The sequence below is a fragment of the Corapipo altera genome, unplaced genomic scaffold (assembly GCF_003945725.1).
Source record: "Corapipo altera isolate COAL_440 unplaced genomic scaffold, ASM394572v1 45, whole genome shotgun sequence".
NCBI classification, from domain to species: Eukaryota; Metazoa; Chordata; class Aves; order Passeriformes; family Pipridae; genus Corapipo; species Corapipo altera.
Genome location: NW_020884877.1, coordinates 7,414,114 through 7,426,323, shown reverse-complemented (window position 1 = coordinate 7,426,323; position 12,210 = coordinate 7,414,114). Strand labels below are relative to the sequence as shown.

General features: G+C 40.0%; 1 long non-coding RNA gene across 2 annotated transcripts in view; it reads left to right on the top strand.

The window, feature by feature from the left end:
- The window catches only part of LOC113944095, a 158,988-nt gene that overhangs the window by 23,181 nt on the left and 123,597 nt on the right, over positions 1-12,210 (top strand). For both annotated transcript variants that reach the window (XR_003526578.1, XR_003526577.1), the window contains exons 3-4: positions 384-680; positions 2,266-2,338. This is a non-coding gene — a long non-coding RNA (uncharacterized LOC113944095). The remainder of the gene's footprint in view (positions 1-383; positions 681-2,265; positions 2,339-12,210) is intronic.

Genomic DNA, 12,210 nt, shown 5'->3' with positions numbered 1-12,210 from the left:
GTTGCCTCTAGCTTAGTCTGTTATAATGTGACAAATCTGTTATGATTTTTTCCCCTTGAATTGAAATATTGACAGGAATATTAATAGTTGGCATCACTGGTTTTGATGCAATTTGATATAAAAGTCAGATTCCTTTCTACCTTCTCATCTCTATAATTACTAGACCATAAGGACGTGATTACAAACATAAAATCACTATCTTGGGGATGAGCATCCTCCTGTAGAGTTGACAGATTTGGTGTCTGAAGGCAGAAGGTGTTATTTGTGCACCCTTCTTAACTTGTAAGGTATGGCATTCAAGACACTTTGGTGTTGGGGCCATTGCAGGGAGGCTTTCATTTTTAAGGAGCTTTTCACTGATGGATATGTTCTTTCTTTTTCAGGTGTCTTTGAATCCTGCAGGAACTGAGTGGCTTCTTGCTGCGAAATAAGAGTATGGAAAGTGTTGAACAACTGCCCGCGGTGCAGTGAGGCCGAGATCCCTGGACAAACATACAGGAAGGCAAACGGTGAAGACAGCAATGTCTCACCTCAGGGGACTGGGAAAAGTGTGGTGATATCTGGGCACAGAGAACCCACATCAGTTGGACTCTCCTCTGAAGCACAGGTGAAAGAAGACACCACATAAGCGTTGTCTGCGGGGAAATCTGCTCTGATGAACGAAGAGCTCTGAATGGCAAGTGTGTGTCACAGATGTGCAGTGTCCTCCCGTGGTGTTTGGGTGCTAGACTCTAATGAGGCCATCAGTGTCGTCTGAAGGGAATAATGCAAAGGGATTGTTAACAAATGGGTAGCTAAGAGGACTAATTCGCCAGAGGTTAAATCATTTCAGTCCCACAAAGAGATGAATGGGCTGGGGCAAATGTTGCTAAAGAAAAGCGCATTTCAAAGAGCAGCTGGTGCGGAAGCTTCAAAAGGTCTGCCGAAGACCACTTGAGAGAACTCCTCACCTTGCTGCACTGGTGGCAGTTTTACCATTCAGTTCACTGGGACCAGGATTTTGCCCTGGGAGTTAAGATTAGAGAACTCTGTGTTCTGGTGAACAATCTCAAAGTGGAGCTTGGAGGTTTTTCTATGGTCTTTAGTTGCAGTGCCTATGGTAACTTGAAATGAAAGACATGTGTTGAGTTAGTGATAACTGATGGAAGGAAAACCATTTCCAGCCTTTCCTTGCTCTCCAAAAATAATCATCATCACTTAGATTTAAGAAATAAATAGTCTGATGAGAAAATAAGTATGTAAACGCTATCTTATGTACTTTAGCTGTTCCTGTGCTTGGAATGTTTAACTTATGGTGAAAACATTTGTGAGGTTTTTATGTTTGTGCTCAAAAGGATTGAATGAGTGAGACAATTTGACCAGCATGCTAAATTTGGAGCCTGGGAACAAACATTTCTGGAAAGAAAAAATATAATCAGTGTCAATTGTTGATTGTAGAGTTCAAGGGTACCCGCACTGGAGACTGTCCATTTTTCAGTGATTACTGGATTTTAAGATATGGCTTAATTGAAAAATAGTATAATAAGCATAGTTTTGTCTCTCAGAACAATGACTTTTTTCTGGAAAAATCTGATAATGAAGAAAATATGGGCACTGTACACAACTCTTAGAGTATTCCAGACAGTTACTTGCATATTATCACATTTTACCTAATTAGATATTCATCTTAAAGTTCTTGATTTTAAATTATTATGGGAATGCTGATTTCCATATTTGTTATTTATTGATATACCTAATATAGTTTGAGGGAAAGGTCTGAAATCTAACTTAACATTTTCAAACATAAGTTAACAAATTAAAAACATTCCAAAATTATGTAAATTATTTTCTTATTTAAATTCTGGGTTCTTGAAAGCTTAATATACCTGGAGGGTTGTTTTGGCTCTTATAGAACTCATAGGAATAATGCTTGTAACTGAGAATTAGTGGAACCTCGGGTTTTGTGGTTTGTGATTTTTGCAACACCTAAAACCTGTTCTGTTGTCTCCAACAGTAAACACAGAGAAAAATTTAGAATACTTTCTTGTGCAGCTGAAATGCATTCCTGCTGTGGAGCAGACAACTGATGTCTTTTGATGAATAAGGGGCAATATTTTTATTATTAGTTTACCTCATGCTGTACCTGTGAAAAAACCCTCAAATTTAATAAACTTATAAACCTTTAAGAAATCTCTGTTTACACAGTTCGGTGACGTTTTTTAAATGAGATCTGGAAACAATCCATTAATATTGCTTTCCTCTCTCTTTGGTCTTTGTTTTTGCCAGGTTTGCTTCTCCTGGAAGGATACTTTACCAGCCACGCTGTTACTACTCATGGGCACATAAGACTTGAAAATGAGTAAGTTACAGTTTAATGCAATATTTAAAGGTGTTTGTTAACAAGTGATGATTTAAAAATCTTTTGCTTTTTATTCTTGCCTTTCAGAACATTAAGGTTCTAACCCAGTTCCCACTGTACTCTAGAGCAGTTTTCTAGCTGGGATTACATCCCAGTAGTTTAACAAGGTACACCCTGTTATTGTTTATTGCTGTGGTTTAAAAATATTTGAGTGGTTGTAGGATCTGGACTTCTGTTTCCAGACACCTGACAAAGATCTCTCTCTTTTTTTGGTAGCCTCAATCAACATCCTGCAGCACTAATGCTGTCTGAAAAGTAACATTCATGCTTAATAATTTACTGAAGGTCAGACATCTTCAGCTTTAATAGTGGTTCAAAATGGTTTAAATGCTGGCAGAGGTATTACTTTGGCAAATAACTATCCTTGAAGCCTTATTTTTAGAAGAAATGGCTAATGCAGTTTGCATTCGTGTGTTTTTAAAGTGCCATCCATGTGATGTTTCTTACCAAAGGGGACACTTTTAGCACTGTGCTAGAATTATTTTCCTGTTCACTTAAGAGAGTTATTTGGAACCTTACATAGCCTCTTCCTAAAACAAATGTTTTTCACAGATGTTCCATTGGATAAATATTGCTGGAAGCTTTCTAGGGTTTTTTTCTTGCTGTTTTTAAGCTACATTAATAAAGCTTGGTCTTTTTTGTAATACAGTTTTAACTTGTAACATAACATTTAGCAACAAAAATGTATGTATTTTGATCTGAAGGAGTTCTTTCCCCCAAACACAATTGCAGCATATGTTCTCATCCTGTGCAGCCTAGAGGAGGCTGCTCGTGTGCTGACAGATTTGGCCAAGGAGGCCGTCAGTGTTTCCTTTCATGCACCTGCCTACTTCTATGCAACAGAAATGAACTGAGGGGCCTTCTCATGCTTAGAGTTTGAATGTGCCCTGGCTTTTGCAAAGGGCATTGAGAGACTAAGGAGGGATTGAAGGGCTGGGGAGTTTCTGACTTGTGCCATCCCTGTGTCCTGAGTGGATCCAGAATGCTCCGTGCAGCCAGACTGCAGTTTATGTGGCTGTCATAGCCAGAGTGGGCTTTGATGAGCTCATCTGGCCCACATGTCTAATGATGCAGATACATGCTTCTGCTGTAATCTTCCCCTTAGAGCTTCCCAAAACCAAACTGCATTGACTGCATTACTGCACCAGTGATCACTGGCTGTCCTGCATGTCATTGAATCCTGACATGCTTCCCACTTATTCCTAACAGCAAAATTTCTTGGAGGCACAAGGTATATCTGTTGTTCTTGTTTGCATTTCTCACTCTTGACCATTGTTTTGTGTGTGTGATGACTCTTACCAGAAACAAGACCTAGTCCTTTCCCATAAAGTAGCCTGCCACTTAGTTTTTTGGAGATTGCAGTACTTGTCTGTCAGAAGATGATTCACATTGGCTGGCTGAGGTGCAAAGCAGAAATGCCTGAGCAGATTACAAACTAGCTGCCTCTTCCTTTGAGACTCTGCAAGGGAAAGGAGCACATGGTTTACAGTTGGCAAATTCTGAGGCAACTTTGCTGCTCATTAACATCCATTATCGACAACCCCTCCACGGCCCTGCTGTGATCTTTCCTGTTGTTCGGGACAAGGGAGCTTGCTGTGCAGACCTTAGCAGGAGTGTCTGAATGAGCAGAAGGGATTCAGCCTCGGTGAGGAGAATGTTGACTGAATCCTGCTCTGCAGTTTTTCAAGACTGTCTGAAACTGGAATGCTACCTATGTAAAAACAGAAGCAGTCTTTGGATTGTTTTGTGTTTACACTCATCTGGATTGAAGCCGAATAGAACAGGAACATCTGAATTATGGCCTCTGATAATGACAAACTTCTTTGTCATCAGAAACCACGACGAAGCTGCCTAGTGAAGTGCTTTTATAAACTCTTGAAAACATAAACCCAAGCAGAAGCATTTCTTAGAGAGAGGATTCTCACATTCTTCCAGGCATTTAAAATAATTATTTACATTGTGATCTGGTAATTCAGAGAATGATGAGGCTGAAAAGGGGGTTCATGACCTGTACCATAAAAGTAAATCTAGTTTGATAGGAATTTTCAAATGTAGTGGTTGTTTAACTTTGGATTTTGGTCTCGTTCAGTGTTCAGCAAGGACCACCAAAATGCAGCTCTGCATCACAATTTACCCAGTTCCAAAGCTCATGTACAGAATATTTTCTGTGATGCACAGAAGTGCAACTCCAGAAAAATAAATAAATATTATGTATGTATATACACGCAAATGAAAAATGGTCTACAAAACAGAATATTTTATTTGGATTTTCCATGTGCTTCTGCCACTTCTCTAAACTTCCTGAGAGGAGGTGTATTTCTTTATTCTCTCTGGTACATGAGCAGCTTCTGTGATGGGTACTGACCCCACCTTTTGGGGATGAGCCTTGCCTGGAATGCAAAGCTGCCAATTGACAAGAGTATGTATTTTATAGTGCCTACTGCACTGAACATGATGGTTTTGCTGTCTAGAATTTTCTTATGGAAAAATCTTTGGAGTTTAATTTTACCACTGTTTTGTTTTTTTTTTTTTCCCCTGTTGTTTTTCCCAGTGAGTTAGTCACTTTATTTCCAAGATTTGCCAAGCCCTGCACATTGAGTATTAGATGTGCAATCAACTCTGTGCTGGAGTTTTACACAGTTTGCAGTGAATGTGGCAGGTTTTCCCAGTCCTACTTTCATCCATTACATGGACAAAAGCCCTGCTGTCTTCCAGACTTCCTGCTTCTCACACAGTGCTCTTACTTCCACACCAAAAGTGCCAGGTATTTTACCTGGTATGTGACAGGTTGTAGCAATGGCTCAGTGTGTGCAGGATACAGTTTGATCTGTCCATCAGGCAGGTCTGGGCATTTGGAACACTGAGATGAAGCTTGGGCTGGGATACTCTGGTTTTGTGCACTGGAAAGAGGGAAAAGCCCAAACCCATGGCTAGATGTCCTACTACTGTGTTCATTAGAATATTGGAATATAAAAAGATGTGTGTATATGAAGGAGTTATAATCCTCTTGATTTTCCTGCCTTTTCATTGACATCTGGCCCACGAGAATTTACAGAAATAAATCCCCCCCTATTTTCCTCTGCACACAAGTAAAAAACAAAAAGAGTTCCTAAAATTCCCAGGATTCCTATTAAAAATATCACACAGGTCTCAATAGCTTAAACAAAAGGAGCAATTAGGATTAATTATAGATTCCTTTCATAAGGCAAACATACTGCAGTGACTTCACTTTTTGTTCTTCCAGGAGGGCACCATGTGCAATCCCTTCAGGATAGCCTTGGGAGTACTGTCTGGAAGGACATCTCTGGTGCTGGGGGCTCTGACACTGGCCCTGCATTCCTGGCATGCTGGATCTTTCTTTAGAGTTATAGGTGGCAGGAGACCTAAGGCTGGAGGGCTGTTTTGGGTATATAGCTCATCATCTTCAGCAGAAAGGGCATAGCAGGGAAAATAATGAAACTCTGCCTAAAACGGGTATGCTTCCAAACAGGAAAAACAAAAATCAATAATCCAAAGAAAGCCTTTAGAAAATAATAAATACATAAGGCAACTTGGGATTTCCACACAGGTGATCTCTATCCATAGCTGTCTGATCAGTCCTTATTTTTGCAGGCATTTGCAGGCAGTGGTTTTTCTTTTACAATTAACAATCTGAAAACATAAGCAACTGTAGTAACTTAAAGGAATTCTAATAGTGTTTGTTAAACAAAAGTAGAAATTGTGGTATTACTGCAAAATTTAAGTAATGGATCTGCTACTGGATTTATAGGGGAAGGTAAAAAGGTATTTTTATAGCATCCTTTGGAAAAAAATTTATAATAGACACCATGTTTTTTCTTTGCTCTCAGAAATAGCTGTTCTGTCTTATATTCCACTGGTTAACATGTGCTGTAGAGTACTGAATTTTTAATGCTGATCACTGGCTTATAGGGAACAATTTCTGCCTTACTGACCTTAATACTTGTGAAGTATTAGGTACACAATCACACTTTCTGTTCCTATATGGATATTCTGAGTTAGGGCTTCATGTCCAGAAATTACTTATTTGCTATAGAAGAAGTTTTATTGAGAAAGTATTAAATAACAGTGTTCTTCCCTTGACTTGAAAACCTTTTTCTAGAAAATTTGTGTAGTCACGTAAATAGCCACATAGCAGCACAAACACACTTGAAATAGCCTTACATGAGTTAATTTAAACTTGAATGCTGTAAATAGTTTTGCTTATGATTTATCTTTCCTAAAAGCTATAAACTATGTAATCCTGATGCTGAGGGATGCTGTGCCATTCAATAGGGGCACATACAGAGCACTAGGAAAGGGAGCACTTGCTCTTCTGGCTTTGTTCTTGGTCAGTTTGTGCATTCTTTCTACTGAAACTTCCCCTGAACCCTTTGGTACAGTACAGTGCTAAAAGCATGTGCAATGCCTTCCACATCTCATCAGAAATGGCTGGTTTAACAAATATTTGAGAGCGTTTACATAAATCTTATTTTTTAAATGTTTTCAAATGTCTTGAGCCTTCTAAAGTGTTGGTATCAACTAATGCTGCTGCAGAGATAGTAAACAAACTTTGCTGTCATCTGAACAGTGAAAAATGTAGATGCAAAGCACAGTTCAGACATATTAAACTGAAAGTTAGTTTGGACTTGTAGTGCTTGTAGTCAGGTGCCATTTGCCAAGGGGTGAAATTTGGTGGTGGGTAGCTCCAAACTCATTAGATTTGTAGATGAAAATAAATCTATATGACTAACGTTAGGTACAGGCAGTGTTTTTTGCTGTAAGCTGACTGGCCTTTCTTGCAGTGGCCCTTCATGCCAGCATTCGTCCTTTCTTCTACCTTTCTCTCCTCCAAAGCAAACCCTTGATTGCCTGTTGGGGATGGGGTGAAGCTACCTGGATATGTGCCTGGATAGCCTCCAGTGGCCATCTGGTGCTGCTTAGCTGTACCTTCTGACCCAGAAAGGAAATCATGCAGGGAAGGGGCCACCACAAGGCCTCTGGTAAATGAAATGGAGATGCTAGTCAGTGTTTTTGTGATTCTCTCCCTTAACCAGCTTCTTGGAAAAAATAGTTTTCGAATGGCTGTGTTGCTGATATCCTTTTGTACTTTTTTTTTTTTTTCCAAGGAAAGTGTACTTCTGAAGCAAAGTCAGAATGCACAATAGCTCTGAGTGGCATCTTTAAGTCTTTTTTGATATCAGGAATCTGACCAACACTATTTAATTCCTCACCCTTGTGCAATGTTGAACTGGCGGTTGCCAACTAGAATAACTCACCAGGCTGGAGTCAAATTAGGAGCACATGGTAATATTTGTTTTATCATTTCTAATCTTAGAAGGGGGGGGAAATGTTGAGTAGGTGACACAGTATGACTCTTCCTATTTCTTTACGTGGTGAGCTTCTCCACATGCTTTTCCTCTTCTCCCTCAGCTACTTTGATTATTAAGTAGTAATAGATATTTTAGTCAAATCAATGTCTATTAATGGAACTGAAGTTTCATGCTAGTCAATGAATGCAACTCATATGAATTTGATCAGGAATTGTGTGTATGTGGAATCCAGCCCTAAATTAATAAGGATAGTGCCTCTAATTTTTGTTCCTAGATGTATACCTGCAGTTATTGTGAGGGGATGAACACCTGCTTAATGTGGTTCTTCTGCTGGATTTCTAGGGGACAGTGTAAATTCATTGACTGTGCTGAAGACTGTAATAACCTCTTGGGTTGGGTATCTTTATTGTGTTTTCTGGACTTTCTTTTTCTTCTAATATGTCAAAGTATTTTAAAAAGCAGCTATGGATTTTCTTTTTCTTGGGCTTGCACTTTTTTTGGGAGCAGATGTCATTAGCCAAATGAAAATTATTCCTCTCAAGTGAGAAGTCTGCTTGAGCAGACAGGCAGATGAGGATGATAGTCATGACACAGGGAAGGAAAAGCAGAAGCAAAGACTGAAATATTATGGCCTATGTTACAGCTAGAGGCACACCAACCGGCCCCTAATGGTCCCCTCTAGTTCTAAAACTGTGAAAGCACAGGTAGGGAGGAGTGGGATAACTGAGGAGGCCAGGAGACGAGCTAAAGGGAAAAGCAGGACTGTAGCATACATGGAAAAACTCTCTTGCTCTGTTTCCAGTTTGCAAACTCCTGATTTTGGGGTTTTTTGTATGACATCTGTGGTTCAAGTGTTACATTAATGCTGGGTATATTGGGAACAGTCATTATCTTTTCAAGTAAGTGAAAAGAGGAATAGTTGCCAAATTTTGCATTTTAAAGGGAAAAAACATTTAAGCATTAAACAGTGATTGCAGAGAAAAAGCTTCAAACCAAGTTTTCCCTAGGTGTTTCTATTTTCTTATTCAAAAAACAAGCAGAAAGCCCCGTGACACCTCAAGTAACGTATCCCAAAACTGTCAAGCTACCCATGGAAAACTCAGCTTAAACCTAAAGAGACTTGTTTTAAAAAAAGGAAAAAAACACCTCCACCAAATTCCAGACATAATACTGCCAGATGCTGAACTCAAGTGATGGGCCTATTTACCTGGAGAAGAAGGAGTTGAGATGCAACTATGGAATCACAAAACTGCTTAGATTGGAAAAGACCTTTGAGATCATCAAGCACAACTCTTACCCCAGCGCTACAAAGTCCACCACTAAACCAGGTCCCTAAGTTGCCACACTTTTAAATACCTCCCGGGATGGTGACTCCACCACTTCCCTGGGCAACCTCTTTTGATGCTTGACAACCCTTTCTGTGAAGAAATTTTTCATAATATCCAATCTAAATCTCTCCTGGTAGAACTTGAGACCGTTTCCTCTTGTCTTATCCCTTATGACTCAGAGGACTGGCTCCACGTCTCCCGTGTTCTGAACCGATGATAATAAACTCTTCTGTTGTGAAAGGAGGAGACAACCAGGCTGCTTTAAAACTTGCTCTGGTTTTTGAGGGAGCAAAGGTATTTTTCTACTCTTCCTCTTACGTGCTGTGTCAGTGTTGATGGCAATGAAAGACATGGCTATTGCTTGGTTAACACCTGTGTGGAAAAACGGACAAGTGTGCAGTGTACCTGCTGGAGGTCCTGCTTATCTCAGGTGTTTCCTTTCTCTGCTTTGCCAAAGCTGAGAAACCTGTCTTCATAACATTTTCTTTGTAGCCTTGGCAGCCCACATTCCAAATCTGATCTTTCTTCTGGCAGTGTGCAATGTTGGAAACTAACTGTGGGAGGGCCACATGCAATCTTCAGAGTTTTGTGATGTGCCCTGTGGCCCTCTGTCTTTATTTTATAAAGAGATATGGCCCTCAGAGACTACGGGTCCCAGCAAGCAGTGCTTCATTTTAAATCTGATAAGCAAATGCTCAAATCTGATGTGCATTGCATGTCAGGGCGTGCTGGTTACATGAGCCACACCTCAGCATTTGAGATAAAGGTGGCTGCAGACTGCTCCAACCGTCACAAAGGATGTGCAGTTTTGGCCAGAAGCTGATTTTTTTTTTTTTTCTTTGCCCCTCAATTTGAGGAATTGTATTTTTGTCTCTTATGCAGCATTGCAATGGGGTTCTGGTATATGGCATGATCACCCATCATGTTGAATATGCTTTTGGTTTCTAGGTTCTCCCAGGTGCTTCTTTTACCTCCTCTATTATGGCTGCCCTCATACGCTGTTCAGGAGTGAACAAAACTTTTGGAAGGGGCTGATTGCTTCAAGAAAGGGTGTTGTTGCAAGACATCTAAGCCCAGTTTTTACTTGCCAAAGAGGCCTGGCTCATTCAGACAAGCTTTGGATAAGCAGTCTGAAATTTGGGGTGGTTTATCTGTTATGATTTCTTTAAAGTTTGTCCAATATGGGAAGAGACTCTACCTTACTTTGACATGGACAGCTGAGGAAGGAGCTTTGACACACCTTTAGATGTGCAATTTAAGACACCTGTTCTGAAATGCCTTCAGATTAAGAGTTCAAAAGCTGACTCTGCTTGGACGCAGTTCAGGATTGGAGCAATCCCTTTCTCCCAGTCTTAGGCTAGATCCTTTACAAGATGTTTGCATGTAGCTTACTTCTCTACAACAATACTTCTCTGAGTCCTGTTCTTCAGCTGGGTCTGCATCTGAACAAGCAAAGGCATGATCAGAAGCTCCTTTGGAGTTACACTGTATCTCAGATGTTTCTTAGGGAGTGTGTAAACCCTGGGTGACTCTTCTGGGGTTGTAGGTAACTTCAGTTACTGGTATCTGTTGTAAAATACAAAGCCAAGGTGTCAAGTGCCCTGTACTATCTGTCATCTTTATTTCTTGCTTTGTAGTCTTGTTCAAAGAAAGTTCAGTTTAGTGAAGAGCTTTTTTTCATATTCTTTTAAAATCCAAATAAATATTGCTTACTACCACAGGAGTGGCAGTATGAGGTTGACCAAGAGGCCTGTTTGTCCCAGAATTCCATCTCAGTCCTTGGTCAATAATGGACTTAAAGGAAAAGAACAAAAATGACATCATATGTGAGAAAAGAGCCTCACATTGGAGTGCTTTCTTGCTTAGGAGCTTGAATTTCCTAAGTTACCAGTTGCTTCTGGATCATGTTACACAGAAGTTCCTGCCAACATATTCTCTGTCATCCTACATCCTATATTTGCACTTTCACATATTAAACATAAAAAGAAAGCGTTCCCACTTGGATTTAGTTCTTTTTGCAGCTGTATAGTATGGGTAGTACATGAAAAACTGTGTGAAGACAAATCAGATGCTGTTACTCCTCCCTGCTTGACGTTTTTTATATTTTGAAACTTAGAGATAATTCTCAAGGCCCCAGTTACACACATAAAGAGAAACAGCAAATGAGTAAGTACTCGGTCAACCAAGATGACAGTGGATAAAGATATGTCAAACTCTTAGCACCAGAAAAGTAAAACATGTTTGGCCCAATCCAACATCTGAAGAATTTCCATTAGTTCCTAAGGGTTGCCTTCTTAACCTACACAATATGAATTCTTCTCTGTATCCTTTTTCTCTTTTTTTCCCCCTTTTTTCCTTCCGTTTTCCTTTTTAAGCATAGTTATGTTATTTGCTTGAATTCCCTTCTGTAGCACTGTTTTCTGTGGAAACAGCTTTATAAAGAGGAGTGGCACCATAGTACACTGGGAACAGCCTATGGGGTAAAGGTAAGATAATAAAGATTGACCCAGGATTTTAAGGGAATAGCCAGCTACTGAAACCTGTATTTTTCCAGAGAAATACTGCAGTAAGGAAAGTCAAAAAGTCTCTGACACAGACTTTGAGAAATCTCACCCATCCTCTGTTGTTATGCTAGGGCATACTTCTTTTGCTTCCACTGAAAGGCATATTGTTTGGTTGATTTTTGACCAGAGCAAGTTTTAATGAATTTATACCTGTAAGTAAACCTATCAAACTACTGCACTGACAAATGTACCGTGGGATTTCTATCCAAGCCCCCTTTTTATTCTGACTCACTGGCAGACATGAGTCTGTTCCCTTAGGGCACTTCAACTGTGCTGTCTTTTCTACTTCTGAATATCCTCTTGCTCTCTCTGACTCCACCTCAAATATGTCTGCATCATAGGACCTGGTTTTCCTACAGTTGTCCCCTGGTGCAATTACAGCATGATTGAAATATGCAGTACGGCTGGGACCTTGATCATGTTCTAACAGGAATATAACCTTAGACATAGGGCCCAGTTGCAGCCTTGTAACGATGTCACAGAACAGCCCTGCTTGTCTCGTAGCATGGGGTGGGGCTTTATGTGCTTTTCCTTGGCATATTTCTAGTCACACCACTTGCTATTGCTGCATTTCAAATGTCGTTATCCCA